Source organism: Manis javanica, chromosome X (genome assembly GCF_040802235.1).
Source record: "Manis javanica isolate MJ-LG chromosome X, MJ_LKY, whole genome shotgun sequence".
NCBI lineage: Eukaryota > Metazoa > Chordata > Mammalia > Pholidota > Manidae > Manis > Manis javanica.
Window position 1 is genome coordinate 33,097,200 of NC_133174.1, and position 24,660 is coordinate 33,121,859.

Sequence of the window (24,660 nt, forward strand, 5' to 3'; positions counted from 1 at the left end):
CTCCACCAGTGTGCCCTGGGATGTGGTATTAACCTCTCAGATTCCACTGCTTCATCCCTAAAATGGGCTTCATAGTATCTCTCTCACAGGAAGATGGAGGACCAGCCCAGGCAGATGGACACTGCATCAGATGTGGATCCTTCAGCAGCAAGGAACCGAAGACATGGTGAAAAGTGGTTTAACAAAAAGGGGCTGTGTCCCCCCAGAGACGAACTCAAGAGGCCACCTCCTTTCCTGGAGGGTCCAGCAGCTGAGGGGGTTTGCATCTCTCTGCTCCCCTCTCCTTAGGCTGTCAGAGGTGACTCTCTTGTGGTCTAAAGATGACTAAAGAGATTCTAGGCATCACATGTTTGGCTTGAAGAAATTGACACAGTCTCTGTGAGGCTTCATTAGTGGATTTTACTTGTTGTCCCACTGTCTAGGAATAGGTCACAAGGGCATTCTCAGACAGTCTTTGGTAAGGGCTATGAGGCCACCATGGTTGGCTTAGGCCAAGCACAATTCCCCTGCCTTGGGACTGGGGAGGGGCTCTCCTTCCCCAAGCACACTGGAGGGAGAACATCAGAATAAAATTTGGGCTTGGCCATCAAGGGAGATGGAGGGGAGTTGGGGGCACTGAAGGAGAGAAGTAACCCTTGGATAAGCGACCTATAGTTTTGGCCACAGCTACCTATCTACCAGCCTTTTTTTTCTTGACTCTATGTCCTATTTTCAATAATAGAGAATATAACCTTGCTGGCAGGAACCCTATTGATTTTTCTATTCCCCAGGCACATAGTGGGCACTTTATAAACATTTGTTGATGATAACATATATAAGTAATTGTAAATATCATGGAGCAGTAGAGTTTGTACATATGTCTTTTTGTTATTGTTGTTTTTGGAGAGCTGTAATGGATTTCAGGAAACAATAATATAGTTTTTGAAGTGGTTCTTAAAGTGTTACTCTGAAATTCATTATGAGAGAGTGATCAAGGAGGAGATACTACACAAAAATAATGGTATGTCGTTCCCTGGTGAGAGGAAGTCAGGAGAAAAAAAAATAACCAACATACATCTAAGGGAATATATATATACACACACACACACACAGAAACTTTTTTTCCTTTTTTCCTTGAACTTTCCCTTCCTGCTTTATCAAAGTAATCTATATTGAGAATTTCCCCCCTATAGTAAAGCATTTTTACAAGTTTGGTTAACTGAACAAATCAATAGTGGCACCCAGTGGCTACGAGGGTTAATCAGGGAACAGCAATTTCTCTCTACATCTGTGTTCTGCCAACCATAGCCCCACTTAAAAATTAAACCATTGAGTCAAGTATTTGAAGAAAATGTCTGTGTGGGCTTAGACTCCCCCAGTCTTTTGTTTCCCCAAGCCTCCTCTCCTCTCCTCTCCTCTGAGCAACGGGGACCTTGAAGGCCCACCCTCTACCTTGGAGCCCAGAGCCAGGGTGTGCAAAAGCCTCTGTGGTCTGGCACAGGTACAGGGATTGTTAAAAGCTTATTTATTCTCGGTCCTCTCTAGAACTGAGCGAGTGTAATTATGTGCACTGCTGGAGTTCCGGGTCTTTCCTCCAGAGGACATTCCCTCCCAAAGTTGCTGACGTCTGGTTCTTACTGGATTTCAGGAGGCAGGTGATCCCAAGAAAACTGAAACCTGTGCCAGTTAACAGGATAACCAATTAACCAAACCAGTGAGAGGGAACAGGAAAATGCCCATGTCTAGCTTTGGATTTCATTTCCTTCTAGCAGTAAGCAGGGAGGACACGTGACTTTGGCCAAACTGGTAATTACTCAGTCACCAGGCTTTGCAAGGTTCTAAATCCTATTCATTAAACTGTGTAGTCTGCGCCTCTGACTCAGAAGGGAAGATAGGCACAGTATGCCCTCAATCCCCTTCTCCCTCCCTCCACACTCGCCTTCCCCGATCCCTCCCCTTTGGTAACCGCTAGTCCCTGCTTGGAGTCTGTGAGTCTGCTGCTGTTTTGTTTCTTCAGTTTTGCTTCATTGTTACTCTCCACAAATGAGGGAAGTCATTCGGTACTTGTTTTTTCTCTGCCTGGTTTATTTCACTGAGCATGATACCCTCTAGCTCCATCCAGGTTGTTGCAAATGGTAGGCTTTGTTTCTTTCTTACCATTGAATAGTATTCCATTGTGTATATGTAACACATCTTTACCCACTCGTGTACTGATGGACACTTAGGGAATGTGAGAAGTTGTTTTCTTTGGGTAAATTTCTAGGAGTAGAATTCCAGGGTCTAATGGTATTTCTATTTTTAGTTTCTTAAGGAACCTCCATATTGCTTTCCACAATGGTTGACGTAATTTACATTCCCACCAGCAATGTAGGAGGGTTCCCCTTTCTCTGCATCTTTGCCGGCATTTGTTGTTCCTAGTCTTTTCAATGTTAGCCATTCTAACTGGTGTGAGGTGATATCTCATTGTGGTTTTAATTTGCATTTCCCTGATAATTAGCGATGTGGAGCATCTTTTCATGTGCCTCTTGAAGCCATGCCTCTTATTATTCCTGTCATTTTGCAGCTCCTTCCTACACTGAATCAGGGTAAATCTACTCCTAGACTCCTGCAGATAGGCTGGGGTTTGACTTTTGAGGTCTGTTATAAAAGGCATTGCAACCTTCTTTGGAAATTCAGTCTTATTGAGATATAGTTGCTATAAAACACTGTGTATGTTTAAGATATACAATGTATTGATTTGATGCATTTGCATGTTGCAGTATGATTACCACCACAGCATTAACTAACACCTCCATCATGCCCCATAATTTTTACTTCTGTTTTTGCGGGGGGAACAATTAAGATCTAGTCTTTCAGCAACTTTGACCTTTATAATACAGTATTGTTGACTACAGTGGCTATGCTGGGCATGGCAGCTTTTTCCTTACGTTCTTGCATTGCTTGTTCTGAGGCAAGCTAGCCACTGTGTTGTAAGGACGTTCAAGAAGCCCTGTGGAGAGCGGGGAGGAACCAACTTGCCAGCACCACCTTGTCAGCCACGTGTCTGAGCTGCCATGGAAATGTACTTTCTAGGACCCCAACTTCAAGTCTTCTAGCTGAAGCCACATACATTATGGAGCAGAGACAAGCTGTCCCCAGTGTGCCTTATCTGAAATCCTGATCCACAGAAATCAAGAGATGTTGTAAATTGTTATTGTTTCTACGCCACTTTTGGGGTGATGTATTATGCAGCACTGGATTACTAAAATGGGGGCTGAGTTCCCTCAGAGCTCAGTTATAGCCAACTGTGCTCATGGAGGTTAATGCCATGCCTAGAGGAGATGTTTCTCCCAGCCTCCAGCCATACAGGAGAAGGTCACATAAAGACCACCTATTTTCCTTGAATAAGTTCCTATTACATGGTATTTAGGCCTACTTTTTAGAAATCTAAGTATTACATGACGTTTTTAGATATTATCTATATAAGAAAACCTGGAGGTACTTGAGAACTAATTCATAATTAAGGTGGGGCCTCAGGAGAACAAAGCCCTTGACTGGAGTTTGTATCTGTTAGGATTAGGTTTGGATATGGGGACTGGAAACTAAATAATGGCAGCTTAAGAGAGAAGTTTATTTCTCTCACACTTAAAAGCAATCCAAAGTAGGCATCCAGAGCTGGTAGAGTAAGTTCACAAAGTTGTCAGAGTCTCGAGCTCTATCAGCCTTGTGTCTCTGACAGTCTCAGCATGGATTTTATCTCATCGCCCAAGATGGCTGCAGGAGTTCCAGTCATTATGTTTGCATTCCAGCTAGCGGAAAGTAGGAAGGATGAAAAAGGGCACACAATCTGTATTTAAGGACACTTTCTGGAAATTACACCTGAAATTTCCCCTTATATCCCTTCTAGCCAGAATTCAGTCTCTTGGCCATATCCAGCTGCAAGAGAGGCAGGGATCTATAGACTTTGCCTCAACAGCTATATTTCTGGAATGGATATTGGGGGATTCAGAGTTCATACTCCCATATCATATCAGTAGGGATTAGTCTCAACTGGGTGTGACTGAAAACCCTAAATAATAGCGGCTTAAACAAGATAGAAATCTAGTCACACAAAAGTCTGGAGGGAAGCAGTCCAACCGGTATGGTAGCTCTTCTCTATAAAATGATCCTGGATCCAGGCTCCTCTGTCACCTTCTTCTTATCTGTGGTGTATGTTCCCCCTTCCTAAAATCATCTTGCGGTTCAACGTGGCTGCTCAAGCTCCAGCCAAAATTTGCTACATAACTGGTGGGGCCTGGTGCAAAATGAAAATGCAAGGCCCCTTGTCCAAAAGATTATTCTGAATTTCCATATAGCCACAGCAAAGCATTAAACCAAATGCAGGGTCCCTCTGGGTGCAGGACTGTGTGTGGCTGCACATGTCACCTTCCCGTGGAGCCAGCCCTGCCTTTCCAGCCAGAAAGGAGGAAGGAACAAGGTCATTGTAGCAGCAGCATGTTTTGGTCTGTTGAGCATCTGTTCTCCCTCACTTCAATAACAGTATCTCTTCCACTTAGCTATCACTGCATAACAAACTACCCTAAAACTTCATGGCATAAATAACCAAACAAACAGCTCATGGACTCTATCAGTCAGGAATTTGGTGAGGGCATGGAGGGGATAGCTTATCTCTGCTCTGCAATGCCTGAGACCTCAGCTGGCAAGAGTCAACCAGCTGGGGCTGGAAGATACACTTCCAAGATGGCTTCTTCCTTCACATGGCTGGCACCTGGGCCCAGAAAGTCAGTTTCAGCTGTGTCTATTGACAGAGCACCAAGATGGCACTCTCAGGCTAGAAATATGCATTGGTTTCCCAGGGCTGTGATAACAAATTACCACAAACTGGGTGGCTTAAACTATAGAAATTGATTGTCTCATAGTTCTGGAGACTGGAAGTTTGTAATCAAGGTGTCGGCAGGGCCATGATCCCTCTGAAGCATCTGGGAAGGATCCTTCCTTGCCTCTTCCAGCTTCTCATAGCCCCAGGCATTCCTTGGCTTGTGGTTGCATCGTTCCAAACTCTGCTTTTGTCTTTGCGTGGCTTTCTCCTCATTCTTCACATGTGTTGTCCTTTCTCTCTGTGTGTCTCTGTCTTATGAGGACACCAGTTATGTTTGATAAAGGCCCACCCAACAGCAATATGACTTCCTCTTTACTTGGCTAATCATAGTTGTAATGACCCTATTTCCAAAGAAGGTCACATCCTGAGCACTGGAGGTTAGGACTTCAATATATCTTTTTCAGGACATAATTTAACCCATAACAAAAGACTTGTCACATGATGGCTTACATTCTAAGAGCAATTGTTTCCCCCCTCCCACCACCAAACAAGCCAGAGTCTGCATGGCTTTTTCTTATCCAGCTTTGAAAGTCATGGAGGATCACTTTACTTGTTGGTTGAAATACTCAGAAGCTCATCCATCAAGGGTAGATGTCCTAGTCTGCTCAGGGCTGCCAGAACAAAACACCACAGAACGGGTGGGTTAAACAATAGACATTTGTTTTCTTACAGTTCTGGAGGCTGGAAGTCCAAGATCAAGGCAGTGGCAGGTTGCATTCCTGGAGAGGCCTTTCTTCCTGATTTACAGATGGCTGCTTTCTTGCTGTGTCCTCACACAGTCTTTCCTCTGTGCAGAAAGAGAGCTCTGGGGTCTCCTCCTCTTCTTGTAAGGACACCAGTGCTATGGGATTAGGGTCTTACCCTTATGACCTCATTTAACCCTAATCATTTCCCTACAGGTCCTATCTCCAAAGATAATCACACTGGTGGTTATGGCTCCAGCATGAATTCAGGGGGACACAATTCAATCCCTAACAAAGTACTTCAGTAGAGGTAGTGTGATATACATGTGTGTCTTTGTTGTTTTTAATCTGTACTGTAGAAGGGGTGGGTTTACATTTGAAATACACTAATGAAGAATGCACACCTCAGGGATGGTTAGTTAACATTTGAAAAACCTGAATCATAAATCCCCACTCCAAAGATGGCTACCACAAGCTCATCAGCTAACTCTATGCCAGAGGGTTCACCAATTCGCATTCAAAAATGTTAGAAATACGTTTTCATTGATAAAACATGAGGTGTTCAAGACACGGGGATTGGCTCCAAATATTGTATTAGAACATCAGCTGTTGCCCGAATGGGACCTCTGATGAGCCCAGAGGCTGAACACCCTTGGCTCTGGCCTCCCAGGCTGTGGACTTTGTTTACCCTGTGGCCCACTGCCTAACAGAGGATATTGTGCCCATTCTAACCAGAGAGTTGTTGAATACTACCACTTAATTACTGTCACTTCTGTACTCAGCATACCTTTTATCCAAGGTAGTACTGCTTTGCCTAAGGGCAGGGACCTGGTGCTTCACTGAATTACAAAAGCAGATTGCATAACTGTTTCGGTGACTGCTTGTTATAAACATTTTTACGCTGGGTTTCTGATGCAGTTGTAGGCTTGCTATGATTAAAAAAAAAAGATTCTTAACAGAACACCTGGTAGTGAGGTTGAGCGATGGGACCAATAGCCTTTACTTTGTTCTATACGGGGGCTCTTAAGCTGAGGTTCAAGGATAGAGTTCACAGGGCTTGGGAAAGGATGACATCTTCATTTTCACTAGCCTCTAACTGAAATTTAGCATTTCTTTCCATTACAAACATGGCAACAAACCTCAGTGGTATTAGAAACACTTGTAACTGTCACCCATGGAAATCACATTCCCAGTGTTGCAGGTATCTTGAAATAAAGTTTCTGCTCAGCAACCCTATGAAATGATGGTAGTGATTAGATCTGCCACAGGATCTTATTACTAAATGGTTTACTAAAGAGGCACATAAATATCTGTATCAAAAATTTGTTCTAATAATTTAATAATGATTTAAATGCCATTGGTTTCCTTTTTTTTCTGATGTATTTATGTATGGTTAAGAACCTCCTTTCTGGAGGCTTCAGGCATTCACCATATATATGTCCCGGTATGTGATGTACCCTCAAGGCTAGGCTTGTCATTAAAACGGCAGTGATTGGAAATTCGTGTTTCAAATTGTCTCTTGATATTTTCAATTTGGGGGCTGACTTCAGCTGAGATCTGATTAGATTATGGTTGTCTTTGCCTCATGATGTGGCTGATAAAGAGCTCAAACTAGAAGAAAACATCTGCTCTGCCTCCATCTTGTTGGTGCATGCTTGTATTATTATTATTATTTTTTTTTTAAGGAGGAAGTGGGACAACTGTTTATTTTTATTTATTTATTTATTTTTTTTTTTTGAGAGGGCATCTCTCATATTTATTGATCAAATGGTTGTTAACAACAATAAAATTCTGTATAGGGGGGTCAATGCTCAATGTACAATCATTAATCCATCTCAAGTCTAATTCTCCTCAGTCTCCAATCTTCTGAAGCATAACGAACAAGTTCTTACATGGTGAACGAATTCTTACATAGTGAATAAATTCTTACATGGTGAACAGTACAAGGGCAGTCATCACAGAAACTTTCGGTTTTGATCACGCATTATGACCTATAAACAATCAGGTCAAATATGAATATTCTTTTGATTTTTGTACTTGATTTATATGTTGATCCCACATTTCTCCCTTTATTATTATTATTATTTTTATTTTTAATAAAATGCTGAAGTGGTAGGTAGATGCAAGATAAAGGTAGAAAACATAGTTTAGTGCTGTAAGAGGGCAAATGTAGATGATCAGATGATCAGGTGTGTGCCTATGGACTAAGTATTAATCCAGGCTAGACAAGGGCAGCAAAACATCCACGGATGCAGATTTCTCTCAAAGCAGGGGGGGTGATGTTCTGAGCCTCACCTCTGTTGATCCCCAAATTCTCACCTGATGGCCCCCCTGCGACTGTGCCTGTCTTAGGTTGTTCCTCCCTTGAGGAATCTTACCCGTCTCTGGCTAACCAGTCATCTTTCGGGGCCATACAGGGAGATGTAAAGTTGGTAAGTGAGAGAGAAGCCATATTGTTTGAAAAGGTTAGCTTTTTACTTCTTTGCAGATTTATGCCCTGTGGCTTCTATGCCCAGCACTTGTCTCGAGGTATCTTTACCACCTGGAGGAATTATGATACTCGGTAAATTCGATATGAGGCATGAATTCTATTTAAGGGTTGTAATTAGGAAGAAAGAAGAAAAGCTACAGATGTAGCATATGGAAGGAAACATGGGAGGATTGATTATTTCTTTGACATATCTTCTTGTACAGTACCTTAAGTATGTATAGGTTTTAAACTACTAACTAATTTGCACACACATATTAACATAATAGGAATACGGTGACATAAACAAAGCAAATCTATAATTACCATCCATCTCCAGTGAAGCCAAGAAAACCATTTAGGCACCCTAGGCATTTGTGAAAATTTGTCTAGGATATGATGGATATTGTCCAACTGTACTTGAACAGTCTGAGAGAAATCAGACAAATTAAAGCAGCCCATTTCTGGGATCTGTTCACATCCCATATGATCTTTTAACCGTAGATAGTCTATAGTCATGAGATTTTGGAGCTCTACACCTTGCACCTCTCCCAACTCCTGGTTGAGTTCCAACAGTACAGATCTGGTCAAATTCGTTGTCTCACTGTATGCACATGCCAGCCTAGACATCTCCCTCCTCATTCCTATGGCAAGTCCAGGAGACGGTGGGCTGGATGCAGCCACAACCGCAGCATTGTCCGGATCCCTGTGGAGGCTTTTTGATGATCATCCCCCGGCACAAGTCCTCCAGAGAGTGCTGATGCCGGAAGCTCCTCCTCATATCGTATCTTAGTTCATTTTCTGGGTATCCAAGCTAGGCCTTGATCTTCTGCATAGAAACAAACAGACCCTTTGCCCACACTTTGACATGCCCTCTATACCACTGTGCAGAACTCATTGGAGGTCAGCACACAGTAACTGCTTTTTTTTTTTTTTTTATTAAGAGAAAGGAATATTATCAGAAAAGAGTACCTCCATAGCTGATCATCTGACACCCTTTAAGTGATCAACATTAAGGATATTTAAAGCATGCGTTGATCTTTGATTTACCAATAGTTTTATCCTATCAAGGAGTAATCCCCCTTTTCTTTCTTTCTTTCTTTCTTTTTTTTTAATTTTTAATCTATACTTACATGAAGAATACTATGTTTACTATGCTCTCCCTTATATCAGGTCCTCCCTAACAACCACATTACGGTTACTGTCCATCAGCTTAGCAAAATGTTGTAGAGTCACTACTTGTCCTCTCTGTGTTGTGCAGCCCACGCTCCCCTTGCTCCCTCCCCCCCATGCATGCGAATCTTAATACCCCCCTTCTTCTCCCCCCACCCTTATCCCTCCCTTCCCACCCATCCTCCCCAGTTCCTTTCCCTTTGGTACCTGTTAGTCCATTTTTGGGTTCTGTAATTCCGCTGCTGTTTTGTTCCTTCAGTTTTTCCTTTGTTTCTATACTCCTCAGATGAGTGAAATCATTTGGTATTTCTCTTTCTCCGCTTGGCTTATTTCACTGAGCATAATACTCTCCAGCTCCATCCATGTTGCTGCAAATGGTTGGATTTTTCCACTTCTTATGGCTGAGTAGTATTCCATTGTGTATATGTACCACATCTTCTTTATCCATTCATCTACCGATGGACATTTAGGTTGCTTCCAATTCTTGGCTATTGTAAATAGTGCTGCGATAAACATAGGGGTGCATCTGTCTTTCTCAAACTTGATTGCTGCGTTCTTAGGGTAAATTCCTAGGAGTGGAATTCCTGGGTCAAATGGTAGGTCTGTTTTGAGCATTTTGATGAACCTCCATACTGCTTTCCACAATGGTTGAACTAATTTACATTCCCACCAGCAGTGTAGGAGGGTTCCCCTTTCTCCACAGCCTCGCCAACATTTGTTGTTATTTGTCTTTTGGATGGCAGCTATCCTTACTGGTGTGAGGTGATACCTCATTGTAGTTTTAATTTGCATTTCTCTGATAATTAGCGATGTGGAGCATCTTTTCATGTGTCTCTTGGCCATCTGTATTTCTTTTTTAGAGAACTGTCTGTTCAGTTCCTCTGCCCATTTTTTAATTGGGTTATTTGTTTTTTGTTTGTTGAGGCATGTGAGCTCTTTATATATTCTGGACGTCAAGCCTTTATCGGATGTGTCATTTTCAAATATATTCTCCCATACTGTAGGGTTCCTTTTTGTTCTATTGATGGTGTCTTTCACTGTACAGAAGCTTTTCAGCTTAATGTAGTCCCACTTGCTCATTTTTGCTGTTGTTTTCCTTGCCCGGGGAGATATGTTCAAGAAGAGGTCACTCATGTTTATGTCTAAGAGGTTTTTGCCTATGTTTTTTTCCAAGAGTTTAATGGTTTCATGACTTACATTCAGGTCTTTGATCCATTTTGAGTTTACCTTTGTATATGGGGTTAGACAATGGTCCAGTTTCATTCTCCTACATGTAGCTGTCCAGTTTTGCCAGCACCATCTGTTGAAGAGACTGTCATTTTGCCATTGTATGTCCATGGCTCCTTTATCAAATATTAATTGACCGTATATGTTTGAGTTAATGTCTGGAGTCTCTAATCTGTTCCACTGGTCTGTGGCTCTGTTCTTGTGCCAGTACCAAATTGTCTTGATTACTATGGCTTTGTAGTAGAGCTTGAAGTTGGGGAGTGAGATCCCCCCTACTTTATTCTTCTTTTTCAGGATTGCTTTGGCTATTCGGGGTCTTTGGTGTTTCCATATGAATTTTTGAACTATTTGTTCCAATTCATTGAAGAATGTTGCTGGTAATTTGAGAGGGATTGCATCAAATCTGTATATTGCTTTGGGCAGGATGGCCATTTTGACGATATTAATTCTTCCTAGCCATGAGCATGGGATGAGTTTCCATTTATTAGTGTCCCCTTTAATTTCTCTTAAGAGTGACTTGTAGTTTTCCGAGTATAAGTCTTTCACTTCTTTGGTTAGGTTTATTCCTAGGTATTTTATTCTTTTTGATGCAATGGTGAATGGAATTGTTTTCCTGATTTCTCTTTCTATTGATTCATTGTTAGTGTATAGGAAAGCTACAGATTTCTGTGTGTTAATTTTGTATCCTGCAACTTTGCTGTATTCCGATATCAGTTCTAGTAGTTTTGGAGTGGAGTCTTTAGTGTTTTTTATGTACAGTATCATATCATCTGCAAATAGTGACAGTTTAACTTCTTCTTTACCAATCTGGATTCCTTGTATTTCTTTGTTTTGTCTGATTGCCGTGGCTAGGACCTCCAGTACTATGTTAAATAACAGCTTCTCGCTGTTCAGTATAATGCTGGCTGTGGGTTTATCATATATGGCCTTTATTATGTTGAGGTACTTGCCCTCTATTCCCATTTTGCTGAGAGTTTTTATCATGAATGGATGTTGAATTTTGTCAAATGCTTTTTCAGCATCTATGGAGATGATCATGTGGTTTTTGTCTTTCTTTTTGTTGATGTGGTGGATGATGTTGATGGATTTTCGAATGTTGTACCATCCTTGCATCCCTGGGATGAATCCCACTTGGTCATGGTGTATGATCCTTTTGATATACTGTTGAATTCTGTTTGCTAATATTTTATTGAGTATTTTTGCATCTACATTCATCAGGGATATTGGTCTGTAATTTTCTTTTTTGGTGGGGTCTTTGCCTGGTTTTGGTATTAGGGTGATGTTGGCTTCATAGAATGAGTTTGGGAGTATTCCCTCTTCTTCTATTTTTTGGAACACTTTAAGGAGAATGGGTATTATGTCTTCTCTGTGTGTCTGATAAAATTCCGAGGTAAGTCCGTCCGGCCCCGGGGTTTTGTTCTTGGGTAGTTTTTTGATTACCGTTTCAATTTCTTTGCTCGTAATTGGTTTGTTTAACTTTTGTGTTTCTTCCTTGGTCAGTCTTGGGAGGTTGTATTTTTCTAGGAAGTTGTCCATTTCTTCTAGGTTTTCCAGCTTGTTGGCATATAGGTTTTCATAGTAGTCTTTAATAATTCTTTGTATTTCTGTGGAGTCTGTCTTGATTTTTACATTCTCATTTCTGATTATGTTGATTTGTGTTGATTCTCTATTTCTCTTAATAAGTTGGGCTAGAGGCTTATCTATTTTGTTTATTTTCTCAAAGAACCAGCTCTTGGTTTCGTTGATTTTTGCTACTGTTTTATTCTTCTCAATTTTGTTTATTTCTTCTCTGATCTTTATTATGTCCCTCCTCCTGCTGACTTTAGGCCTCATTTGTTCTTCTTTTTCCAGTTTTGATAATTGTGATGTTAGACTATTCATTTGGGATTGCTCTTCCTTCTTCAAGTGTGCCTGGATTGCTATATACTTTCCTCTTAAGACTGCTTTCGCAGCGTCCCACAGAAGTTGGGGCTTAGTGTTGTTGTTGTCATTTGTTTCTATATATTCCTTGATCTCTATTTTGATTTGTTCATTGATCCATTGATTATTTAGTAGCATGTTGTTAAGCCTCCATGTGTTTGTGAGCCTTTTTGTTTTCTTTGTAGAATTTATTTCTACTTTCATACCTTTGTGGTCTGAAAAATTGGTTGGTAGAATTTCAATATTTTGGAGTTCACTGAGGCTCCTTTTGTGAGCTAGTATGTGGTCTATTCTGGAGAATGTTCCATGTGCACTTGAGAAGAATGTATATCCTGTTGCTTTTGGATGTAGAGTTCTATAGATATCTGTTAGGTCCATCTGTTCTAGGGTGTTGTTCAGTGCCTCTGTGTCCTTACTTATTTTCTGCCCAGTGGATCTATCCTTCGGGGTGAGTGGTGTGTTGAAGTCTCCTAAAATGAATGCATTGCAGTCTATTTCCCTCTTTAGTTCTGTTAGTATTTGCTTCACATATGCTGGTGCTCCTGTATTGGGTGCATATATATTTAGAATGGTTATATCCTCTTGTTGGACTGAGCCCTTTATCATTATGTAGTGTCCTTCTTTATCTCTTGTTACTTTCTTTGTTTTGAAGTCTATTTTGTCTGATATTAGTACTGCAACCCCTGCTTTCTTCTCACTGTTGTTTGCCTGAAATATGTTTTTCCATCCCTTGACTTTTAGTCTATGCTTATCTTTGGGTTTAAGATGAGTTTCTTGTAAGCAGCATATAGATGGGTCTTGCTTTTTTATGCATTCTATTACTCTGTGTCTTTTGATTGGTGCATTAAGTCCATTTACATTTAGGGTGACTATTGAGAGATATGTACTTATTGCCATTTCAGGCTTTAGATTCGTAGTTACCAAAGGTTCAAGTTTAGCTTCTTTAGTATCTTACTGCCTAACTTAGCTCGCTTATTGAGCTGTTATATACACTGTCTGGAGATTCTTTTCTTCTCTCCCTTCTTATTCCTCCTCCTCCGTTCTTCATATGTTGTGTGTTTTGTTCTGTGCTCTTTTTAGGGGTGCTCCCATCTAGAGCAGTCCCTGTAGGATGCCCTGTAGAGGTGGTTTGTGGGAAGCAAATTCCCTCAGCTTTTGCATGTCTGGGAATTGTTTAATCCCGCCATCATATTTAAATGATAGTCGTGCTGGATACAGTATCCTTGGTTCAAGGCCCTTCTGTTTCATTGCATTAAGTATATCATGCCATTCTCTTCTGGCCTGTAGGGTTTCTGTCGAGAAGTCTGATGTTAGCCTGATGGGTTTTCCTTTATAGGTGACCTTTTTCCCTCTAGCTGCCTTTAAAACTCTTTCCTTGTCCTTGATCCTTGCCATTTTAATTACTATGTGTCTTGGTGTTGTTCTCCTTGGATCCTTTCTGTTGGGGGTTCTGTGTAATTCCATGGTCTGTTCAATTATTTCCTCCCCCAGTTTGGGGAAGTTTTCAGCAATTATTTCTTCAAAGAGACTTTCTATCCCTTTTCCTCTTTCTTCTTCTTCTGGTATCCCTATAATACGAATATTATTCCTTTTGGCTTGGTCACATAGTTCTCTTAGTGTTGTTTCATTCCTGGAGATCCTTTTATCTCTCTCTATGTCAGCTTCTATACGTTCCTGTTCTCTGGCTTCTATTCCTTCAATGGCCTCTTGCATCTTATCCATTCTGCTTATAAATCCTTCCAGGGATTGTTTCACTTCTGTGATCTCCTTCCTGACATCTGTGATCTCCCTCCGGACTTCATCCCACTGCTCTTGCATTTTTCTCTGCATCTCTGTCAGCATGTTCATGATTTTTATTTTGAATTCTTTTTCAGGAGGACTGGTTAGGTCTCTCTCCTTCTCAGGTGTTGTCTCTGTGATCTTTGTCTGCCTGTAATTTTGTCTTTTCATGGTGATAGAGATAGTGTGCAGAGCTGGTACAAGTGACCGCTGGAAGAGCTTCCCTTCTTGTTGGTTTGTGGCCTTCCTCACCTGGGAGAATAGCGACCTCTAGTGGCTTTGTGCTGGGCAGCTGTGTGCAGACAGGGCTTCTGCTTCCTGCCCGGTTGCTATGGGGTTTATCTCCGCTGTTGCTGTTGGCGTCGCCTCGCTGGGGCTGCTCCTCCAAAATGGCAGAGCCCCGTTGGAGGAGGAGCGGCTGGGAGGCTATTTATCTCCATAAGGGGCCTCTGTGCTCCCTGCTGCCCAGGGGGTTAGAGTGCCCAGAGATCCCCAGATTCCCTGCCTCTGGAGTAAGTGACCTGTCCTGCCCCTTTAAGACTTCCAAAAAGCACTCCCCTTCACAAGGCGCTGGGTTCTTGCAGGTGTGGATGTGGTCCGGATGTTGTCCTGTGTCCTGTGGTCTCTATTTTAGGAAGATTTTTCTTTGTTATATTTTCATAGCTCTATGTGTTTTTGGGAGGAGATTTCCACTGCTCTACTCATGCTGCCATCTTGGCTCCCAGGCCAACTGTTTATTTTATATAGAGTGTCTTACCAATGGGTTTCGGCACTGGACAAGTTCACTATGGATTCAGTGTGACCAAAGAAATCGACAGCACAATGTTCTTGGGGTGAAAGGGTTATAGCCAACTTTATTTCCAGGTGGCAGATCAGTCACTAAAATCCCGTTCACTCAGAGCAAGTCTGCATGCAGCAAGCTGGTCTCTGCCTCTGGGCCCCTCTGTCTTCACAGCCATCCTCTGGGCTTCTCTGTACAGTCGTCCCACGCAGCCATCCTCTGGGCCTCTGCACAGTTGTCCCGCACAGCTGTCCTCTGGGCCTCTGTCCTTGGCACTGCCACCACTCCTGCCTCTGCTCTGCTCTCCTGCAGCCTGACAGCCTGACCACTGTGTCGCACCCAGAGTACTGGGCAGAACTCTTATATAGAGTCACCAGCCATGTATTGCCCACAGGTGTGCAGTGCGCTAGTCAACCAGGGCCAGGGGAGAATCTTGGCCATAGGAATTCTCTTTTTTTTTTTTTTTTGAGAGGGCATCTCTCATATTTATTGATCAAATGGTTGTTAACAACAATAAAATTCAGTATAGGGGGGTCAATGCTCAATGTACAATCATTAATCCATCTCAAGCCTAATTCTTGTCAGTCTCCAATCTTCTGAAGCATAACGAACAAGTTCTTACATGGTGAACGAATTCTTACATAGTGAATAAATTCTTACATGGTGAACAGTACAACTTTCGGTTTTGATTACGCATTATGAACTATAAACAATCAGGTCAAATATGAATATTCATTTGATTTTTATGCTTGATTTATATGTTGATCCCACATTTCTCCCTTTATTATTATTATTATTATTATTTTTAATAAAATGCTGAAGTGGTAGGTAGATGCAAGATAAAGGTAGAAAACATAGTTTAGTGTTGTAAGAGAGCAATTGTAGATGATCAGGTGTGTGCCTGTAGACTATGTGTTAATTCAAGCTAGACAAGAGCCTTAAAACGTCCATGGATGCAGAAGATTTCTCTCAAAACAGAGGGGGTGAGGTTCTAAGCCTCACCACTGTTGATCCCCAATTTCTCACCTGATGGCCCCCCTGTGACTGTGCCTGTCTTAGGTTGTTCCTCCCTTGAGGAATCTTACCCGTCTCTGGCTAACCAGTCATCTTTCGGGGTCATACAGGGAGATGTAAAGTTGGTAAGTGAGAGAGAAGCCATATTGTTTGAAAAGGTTAGCTTTTTACATCTTTGCAGATTTATGCCCTGTGGCTTCTATGCCCAGCACTTGTCTTGAGGTATCTTTACCACCTGGAGGAATTATGATGCTCGGTAAATTCGATATGAGGCACGAATTCTATTTAAGGGTTGTAATTAGGAAGGAAGAAGAAAAGCTATAGAGGTAGCATATGGAAGAAAACATGGGAGGATTGATTATTTCTTTGACATATCTTCTTGTAGAGTTATTAGTATTATTTTTAACACATGGTTTCTTTGCAGGAATCTTTTCAAGCTCTATGGCTCATTTTGGAGTTAAGTTATAACTAGTCATATGATCAGTAAATCCACCTCACTAGGCACCTGTAAGCTGCAATGCATTGCAATATGCTGACAGTGGAGGAGAAAGTAGGCCTCCTGAGCTTCTGAAGTCATGTGGGTGCCACTCGTGACCATGATTCACAGTTGTACTGGCCAGGTAAGGACATTCACAGGTGGCAATCTGCATGGTAAACATAAAGGTGAGTCATAATTGATTTTCATCTATGAATAAAAAAGAAATGAATCTCCATGTCTTCCCAATGGGTTTCAGCCCTGGGCAAGCACTATGGATTCAGTGTGACCAAAGAAATGACAGTAGAACGTTCTTGGGGTGAAAGGGTTATACTCAACTATATTTCCATAGTGGCAGGTTAATCACTAGAATCCCATTCACTCAGAGTGAGTCTGCATGCAGCAAGCTGGTCTCTGCCTCTGGGCCTCTCTGCCCACACAGCTGTCCTCTGGGCTTCTGTCCTCGGCGCTGCCACCACTCCAGCCTCTGCTCTGCTCTCCTGCACCCTCGCAGCCATGCCACCATGTCGCCCAGAGAACTGGGCAGGGCTCTTTATATAGAGTCAATAACAATGCATTGCCCACATGTGTGTAGTGAGCTAGCCAACCGGGGCCAGGTGAGAATCCTGGCCACAGGAACCTTCACTTTATCCACACTCTATTAATATTTACATTATGACTTTATGTATAGTTTTTATCATAAAAAAACAAAAGAGAAATTGAAGTTGTCGATGCATTGCACACCAGTGGAGTATTGAAGACCATGACTCTACAGCATAAGCCTTTGGTGTTAGCATTTTTTGGCTGTCACATAACACCATAAATTCATGTTGCATTTACTAAAGCATACTCATCCATGCATTCATTTCATTCATTCATTCATTCGTTCACCAAGTATTTATTAAGCACTGTTACACTCCAGATTCTGCTAGGTACTCAGATTCAACGATGAATAGCCTACATTCTCCATCTTGCCTTGGCCACAATACAAGGGAAGATGAGTAGTGAACAGTCCTGGGACACTGGGAGAAAGGTGCCTGTGTAGGTAGGTAGGAGGTAGGGGACACAGGGTCTAGAAGTAACCCCTGGTCTGGTTAGAGGCAATACATTGGAGGTGGGGTAGGGTGATTGGAGAGGGTCTTCCGGCCTCTCCCAGAAGGAGGTCATAGTGAGAGCTGGTGCGAGGGTTGGTCATGGCTGGTGGACATGAGGAGAGTGACAGGCAGCAGGGTGGGGCCAAAGCCTGGCCCATAGGGCCTCGGCTTCCTTTGGAGGCCTTTTGATTATATCATGAAGTGATGGGATGGATTTTTTTGGTGCAGTTTTTTTTCTTTTGGATAATAGAAACTTGTTATCTATTTCAACTCACTGAGGTATTTGCCATCCTCATTAGTCCTACATTTTATGCCATGAAAATTGTAGAATTGAACTGCGATACCCAATGTAAATCACTAAACACAGTCGATTCCACTAAAGGGAAATATGTGAGGTGACAGATACTTACCTGAACTGCAGCTCTGAGGACAGGCTGGGGAGAGGACAGTTGAACTACTTGCTGTTTATTGGTGTCATTTTGACTTTAACTAAACCACTGAAAGAGATATTATATGAGTGAAAAATCCCTGGCCCTAAAACATATTAAGCCATACTCTGAGATAACGGCCAAATACTTCCCTATAAAAAATGAAAAAGGAATCTGTGTCATCTAATTATACTCCAGCAAGTTCTTGTTCAATAAAACAATGAACATTGTCAATCACAAGTTTCCCTTCAATACGTGACAGCTCTGGACCCAGACATTTGGAATTTCATGCTGAAGAGACTCTGAGATCATTTGATGATGGAGAGTTTGAACTTTGATTATTCTTTCCCTTTTTAGTATGATAAAATTGGCTTAGATTTTTTTGCCTTCCCCAAATATGTATGGAGAGGTGGCTGCTGGTGGAGGAAGGCAGAGGCAGGAGCCAGGCCTTTTCATCTTTGCATGGAAAATCGGAATTCAGGCCAGGCTACTGTCACTGAGCTTTATTGCCACCTTCTAGCCACCTCTGTTTTAAGAAGGTTGCTGCAGCCCCACATCTCCCAATCTAGCATATGCCTCACTGTGTCCAAACCCCTCAAGTCTCTCTTCTTGGCCATGGCTTATCAGGAGGCTCCTGAGCAGCTCCTGTCTGGATGGTCACTCCTTGTGCTTGGGGCTCAGCTGTCACCCTGGGATCTCCCTTCCTCATCACCCCTCTGATTCTATCCCCAGTTCCCTGGCACTCAATGTTTCCCTCTTTCTTGATTTTTCCCAACATTTTGGTGGATCGTGTCCTCTAGTAGATATTCATAAAAGAACATATTAATGTCCCTGTTTTTGTTTGAGCACCCTACTTTAAACTAGGCCTAGTATTTCTATCCAAAGACCCTTCTTAACCCTCTCCAAATATTTTTGAGACCTTGCAGGTCAGATAAGTATTTTTCTACCCACATACTAAAATAATAGTTTGGCTGGATATAGAATACTAAGTTGGACCACTTCCCTTAGAATTTTGAAAGAAATTTTTCCATTTTCCCCTAAATTCTAGAGTTGCTACTGAAAAGTCCAGAACCATTCTGATTCTCAACTCTTTCTACATAATATATATTTTATCTTTAGAAGCTTTTGGAGTCTTTGTCCCCAGTGTCCTGAAAGTTCATGATGATATGCATTTATGTGAGTCTGTTTTCATCTATTATATTAGGTAGTCAGTGGCCTTTTAATCTATAAACTCATATCCTTTAAGTATGGGAAATTTTTCAAAAGTTATTTCTTTGATATTTTCTTCCCTTGTCTCTCTTTCTGTGACTTTTAGACTAATAACTTGAATTTTTTTTTCTGTTTCTCATTTTTTTCTTTTTTCTATGTTCTGGAAAATGTTCCCAACTTTATATTCAAAGTTTCTACCCAATTTTTCATTTCTGATGTCATATTTTAAATTCCAATAGCTCAAATTTAATTCTCTGAAAGTTTCTTTTTATTCCCTGAATGCTTCTTTCTAATGCTATTAAAATAATGTCTCTTCTGGGACCTCATTGATAGATAGGAATGTGTGTGTGCATGTGTGTGTGAGGTTGACATTTCTCAGCATAGTCTATGTTTCTTTCAGATTGTTTCTTTTGTTTGCTTTGGCCTTGGTTATTCATGTTGTAGGTTTTCCTTAGATGTCTGGTGATCACCAGTTCTGTGTCCACATTTATAGCAGGGCACTAAAAAGCTTCTGGGGCCCTCTGTGTGTGTGGATGTGGTTTCCCAATTGCAGACTTCACTGTACAGCAGCAGTTTTCAAAGTGTGATCCCTGAACTAGTAGCAGCATTCTTAGGTCCCACTTCAGATTTATTGGATTTGGAACCCTGGCAGTCTTGTTTTAACAAACCTTCCAGGGAATTCTGAGGCAGGCTTAAATTTGGGAACCACTGCCCTATGGTGATCTGGCTAAGCCTTTTAATTAGGAAATCTCTGATATTAGTACTCAGTCTCCTTATAGGGGGTCTAAGCATGAATGTCAAGTTTCTAGAAGTTGAGTGGGCAGGAGTGCTTGGCCAGGACCACAATATTCATAAAAGAACATATTAATGTCCCAGTTTTTTTTTGAGCACCCTACTTTAAACTAGGCCTAGTGTTTCTATCCAAAGACCCTTCTTAACCCTCTCCAAATGATAAAAGTCCAGTCTTCTGTCTGGTGGGGTAGGGGGCAAGGCACAGTCATGTACGCATACAGAGTAGGGCAAGGCATCTGAAGATCTGACTGCCTCTTAAATGGACTTTCAATCATCTTCCCATGCTTTGTGTCAGTTTCACCTCCACTTCCAGGAGCACCTGATGTTGCCTCTTCTGGGTTTTTGGAGGGGGATGAGGTTCTGCAGAGCAATTCCAGTAGCTTCACAGCTTTCCCCACTGCCAGCTTAAGATTCAGCTTTCCTAGCCCTGCTATCAGTTAGTCACCAAACAAACTTTGCTTTTCAGCTTCTGAAACCCTTGGCTCTTTCTTCTTTCCTGTTTTGTTTATACTTGCAGGCAAATGCTTTTTGAAAAACCCTTTCCTGTCATTTTCAGGAAGTTTTGGAATGAAGCAGAGGAATGAACTCATGTGTTCAATCCTCCATCTTTAACCAGACATACCATTATTTTCTAAAAGTGTTCCCTTTGGGAATGAAGAACTATAAACCATCAGTGAGGGAATAGGGTTTTCCAAATTGCTCTCTGCTGCTGCTACTGTAATCCATCTCAGGGCTGCCTGTGTTTTGGCATCTCTTGGCTGCCTGGGTAAAAGGTAAAAGGGAATCCAGGGCCTACTGTGATTTTGGCAGAGTAACCTTCTGAAACTATGGCTTCCCTCTCTCATTCAGGAGCCAACCGTGGCTCCTCACTGACTACTGCCTGCACTGTTTATCCCTCAAGAAAGACATTCAAGGTTTGCCTAAACTCACACAGCACACCTTTCTGCTCTTCCTTCCCTTCTCCTGACCAAAGACACTGGCACTCCTGCCCTCTGCCTGTCCCTTTATACCTAGAAAGACCCCCTCCTCTCTTCCCTTGCCTGAGCAAACCCCTCCATCCCTCAAAGTCCAGCTGAGGGGCTTCCTCTCCCTTTAGGCAGACTCTCTGTGTGCTTCAGCTTCTCTCCCTTCTCTGACCACACACACATGTATCATCAGCATCAAACAAGTTAGCTCTATGATTTCCACCCCATGAGGATGAGAGCCATCGCAGATTCATCTTTTGGGCCTCCTGCAGGGCCCAGCATCATTCAGGAAACACTGGATAGTCAATGTATATTTCTGATTGATGGATGAGGAACTACCATGCTCATCCCTTATATTCTTTATTATTAACTTATGTTAATATATATTCTTTATTATTAATATATTAATACATGACACATAATATAAATTGACATATATTAAAAAGCGACAAGGAATATCTTCACTGCATCATCAATTTCTGTTTCCTTATGATTTTCTCTTTGGACAGTTTCACCCAAGAAGACTTAAGGTAAAAGGTATTGCTGTAGTTGATTAACAATTGGGTTTTTTTTTGTATCATTAATCTACAATTACATGAGGAACATTATGTTTACTAAACTCCCCCCATTACCAAGTCCCCCCCACATCCCCCATTACAGTCACTTCCATCAGCATAATAAGATGCTGTAGAATCACTACTTGTCTTCTCTGTGTTGCACAGCCCTCCCCGTTCCCCCCTACATTATACATGCTAATCATAGTGCCCCCTTTCTTATCCACCACCCCCCTTATCCCTCCCTTCCCACCACTCCTTCCCAGTTCCTTGCCCTTTGGTAACTGTTAGTCCATTCTTGGGTTCTGTGAGTCTACTGCTATTTTGCACCTTCAGTTTTTTTCTTTGTTCTTATACTCCACAGATGACTGAAATCATTTGATACTTGTCTTTCTCCACATGGCTTATTTCACTGAGCATAATACCCTCTAGCTCCATCCATATTGTTGCAAATAGTAGGATTTGTTTTCTTCTTATGGTTGAATAATATTCCATTGTGTATATGTACCACATCTTCTTTATCCATTCATCTACTGATGGACACTTAGGTTGCTTCCATTTCTTGGCTATTGTAAATAGTTCTGCAATAAACATATGTGTGCATATGTCTTTTTCAAATTAGGCTGCTGCATTCTTAGGGTAAATTCCTAGGAGTGGAATTCTTGGGTCAAATGGTATTTCTATTTTTAGTTTTTTGATGAACCTCCATACCTCTTTCTACAATGGTTGAACTACTTTACATTCCCACCAGCAGTGCAGGAGGGTTCCCTTTTCTCCACAACCTTGCAAACATTTGTTGTTTGTCTTTTGGATGGTGGCAATCCTTACTGGTGTGAGGTGATATCTCACTGTGGTTTTAATTTGCATTTCTCTGATGACTAGAGAAGTGGAGCATCTTTTCATGTGTCTGTTTGCCATCAGAATATCTTCTTTGGAGAAGTGTCTGTTCAGATCCTGTGCCCATTTTTTAATTGCTTTTTGTTTGTTGAGGTGTGTGAGCTCTTTATATATTTTGGATGTCAACCCCTTATTGGATCTGTCATTTATGAATATATTGTCCCATACTGTAGGATGCCTTTTTGTTTTATTGGTGATGTCCTTTGCTGTACAGAAGCTTTTCAGCTTGATATAGTCCCACTTGTTCATTTTTGCTTTTGTTTCCCTTGCCCGGGGAGATATGTTCATGAAGAAGTCACTCATGTTTATGTCCAAGAGATTTTTGCCTACGTTTTTTTCTAAGACTTTTATGGTTTCATGGCTTACATTCAGGTCCTTGATACATTTCAAATTTACATTTCTGTATGGGGTTAGACAATGATCCAGTTTCATTCTCTTACGTGTAGCTGTCCAGTTTTGCCAATACAAGCTGTTGAAGAGGCTGTCATTTCCCCATTGTATGTCCATGGCTCCTTTATCGTATATTAATTGACCATGTATGTTTGTGTTAATGTCTGGAGACTCTATTCTGTTCCACTGGTCTGTGGGTCTGTACTTGTGCCAGTACCAAATTGTCTTGATTACTGTGGCTTTGTAGTAGAGCTTGAAGTTGGGGAGTGAGATCCCTCCCACTTTATTCTTCCTTCTCAGGATTGATTTGGCTATTCGGGGCCTTTGGTGGTTCCATATGAATTTTTAAACTATTCGTACCAGTTTGTTGAAGAATGCTGTTGGTAGTTTATAGGGATTGCATTGAATCTGTAGATTGCTTTGGGCAGGATGGCCATTTTGACAATATTAATTCTTCCTAGCCAGGAGCATGGGATGAGTTTCCATTGGTTAGTGTCCTCTTTAATTTCTCTTAAGAATGTCTTGTAGTTTTTGGGGTATAGGTCTTTCACTTCCTTGGTTAGGTTTATTCCTAGGTACTTTATTCTTTTTGATGCAATTGTGAATGGAATTGTTTTCCTGGTTTCTCTTTCTATTAGTTCATTGTTGGTGTATAGTAAAGCCTCAGATTTCTGTGTATTAATTTTGTATCCTGCAAATTTGCTGTATTCCAGTATCAGTTCTAGTAGATTTGGAGTGAAGTCTTTAGGGTTTTTTATGTACAATATCATGTCATCTGCAAATAGTGACAGTTTGACTTCTTCTTTACTGATCTGGATTCCTTGTATTTCTTTGTTTTGTCTGATTGCTATGGCTAGGACATCCAGTACTATGTTGAATAACAGTGGGAAGAGTGGGCATCCCTAACTTGTTCCCGATCTTAGAGGAAAAGCTTTCAGCTTCTTGCTGTAAAGTATGATGTTGGCTGTGGGTTTGTCATATATGACCTTTATTATGTTGAGCTACTTGCCCTCTATACCCATTTTGTTGAGAGTTTTTTTCATGAATGGATGTTGAATTTTGTCGAATGCTTTTTCAGCGTCTATGGAGATGATCATGTGGTTTTTGTCCTTCTCTTTGTTGATGTGGTGGATGATGTTGATGGATTTTCGAATGTTGTACCATCCTTGCATACCTGAGACAAATCCCACTTGATCATGTTGTATGATCCTCTTGATGTATTTTTGAATTTGGTTTGCTAATATTTTGTTGAGTATTTTTGCATCTATGTTCATCAGGGATATTGGTCTGTAATTTTCTTTTTTGGTGGGGTCTTTGCCTGGTTTTGGTATTAGAGTGATGCTGGCTTCATAGAATGAGTCTGGAAGTATTGTGTCCTCTTCTATTTTTTGGAAAACTTTAGGGAGAATGGGTATTATATCGTCTCTATATGTCTGACAAAATTCAGAGGTGAATACATCTGGCCCAGGGATTTGTTCTTGGGTAGTTTTTTGATTACCGCTTCAATTTCATTGCTGGTAATTGGTCTATTTAGAGTTTCTGTTTCTTCCTTGGTCAGTCTTGGAAGGTTGTATTTTTCTAGGAAGCTATCCATTTCTTGTAGGTTTTCCAGCTTGTTAGCATACAGATTTTCATAGTATTCTCTAATAATTCTTTGTATTTCTGTGCAGTCAGTCATAATTTTTCCTTTCTCATTTCTGATTCTGTTGATGTGTGTAGATTCTCTTTTTCTCTTAATAAGTCTGGCTAGGGGTTTATCTATTCTGTTTTTTTTTCTCAAAGAACCAGTTCTTGGTTTCATTGATTTTTTCTATTGTTTTTTTGTTCTCAATTTTATTTATTTCTTCTCTGATCTTTATTATGTCCCTCTTTCTGCTGACTTTGGGCCCCATTTGTTCTTCTTTTTCCAGTTTTAATAATTGTGACTTTAGACTATTAATTTGGGATTGTTCTTCCTTTTTTAAATATGCCTGGA

The 24,660-nt window shown here is 41.2% G+C and overlaps 1 long non-coding RNA gene across 1 annotated transcript in view; it reads left to right on the plus strand.

Annotated features, from left to right (window-relative positions):
* Nucleotides 1-7,814, plus strand: part of LOC140847464 (uncharacterized) — a 58,048-nt gene extending 50,234 nt beyond the window's left edge. Inside the window, exon 3 of the long non-coding RNA XR_012127493.1 lies at nt 90-7,814. This is a non-coding gene — a long non-coding RNA (uncharacterized lncRNA). The remainder of the gene's footprint in view (nt 1-89) is intronic.
* Nucleotides 7,815-24,660: the final 16,846 nt, after the last annotated feature.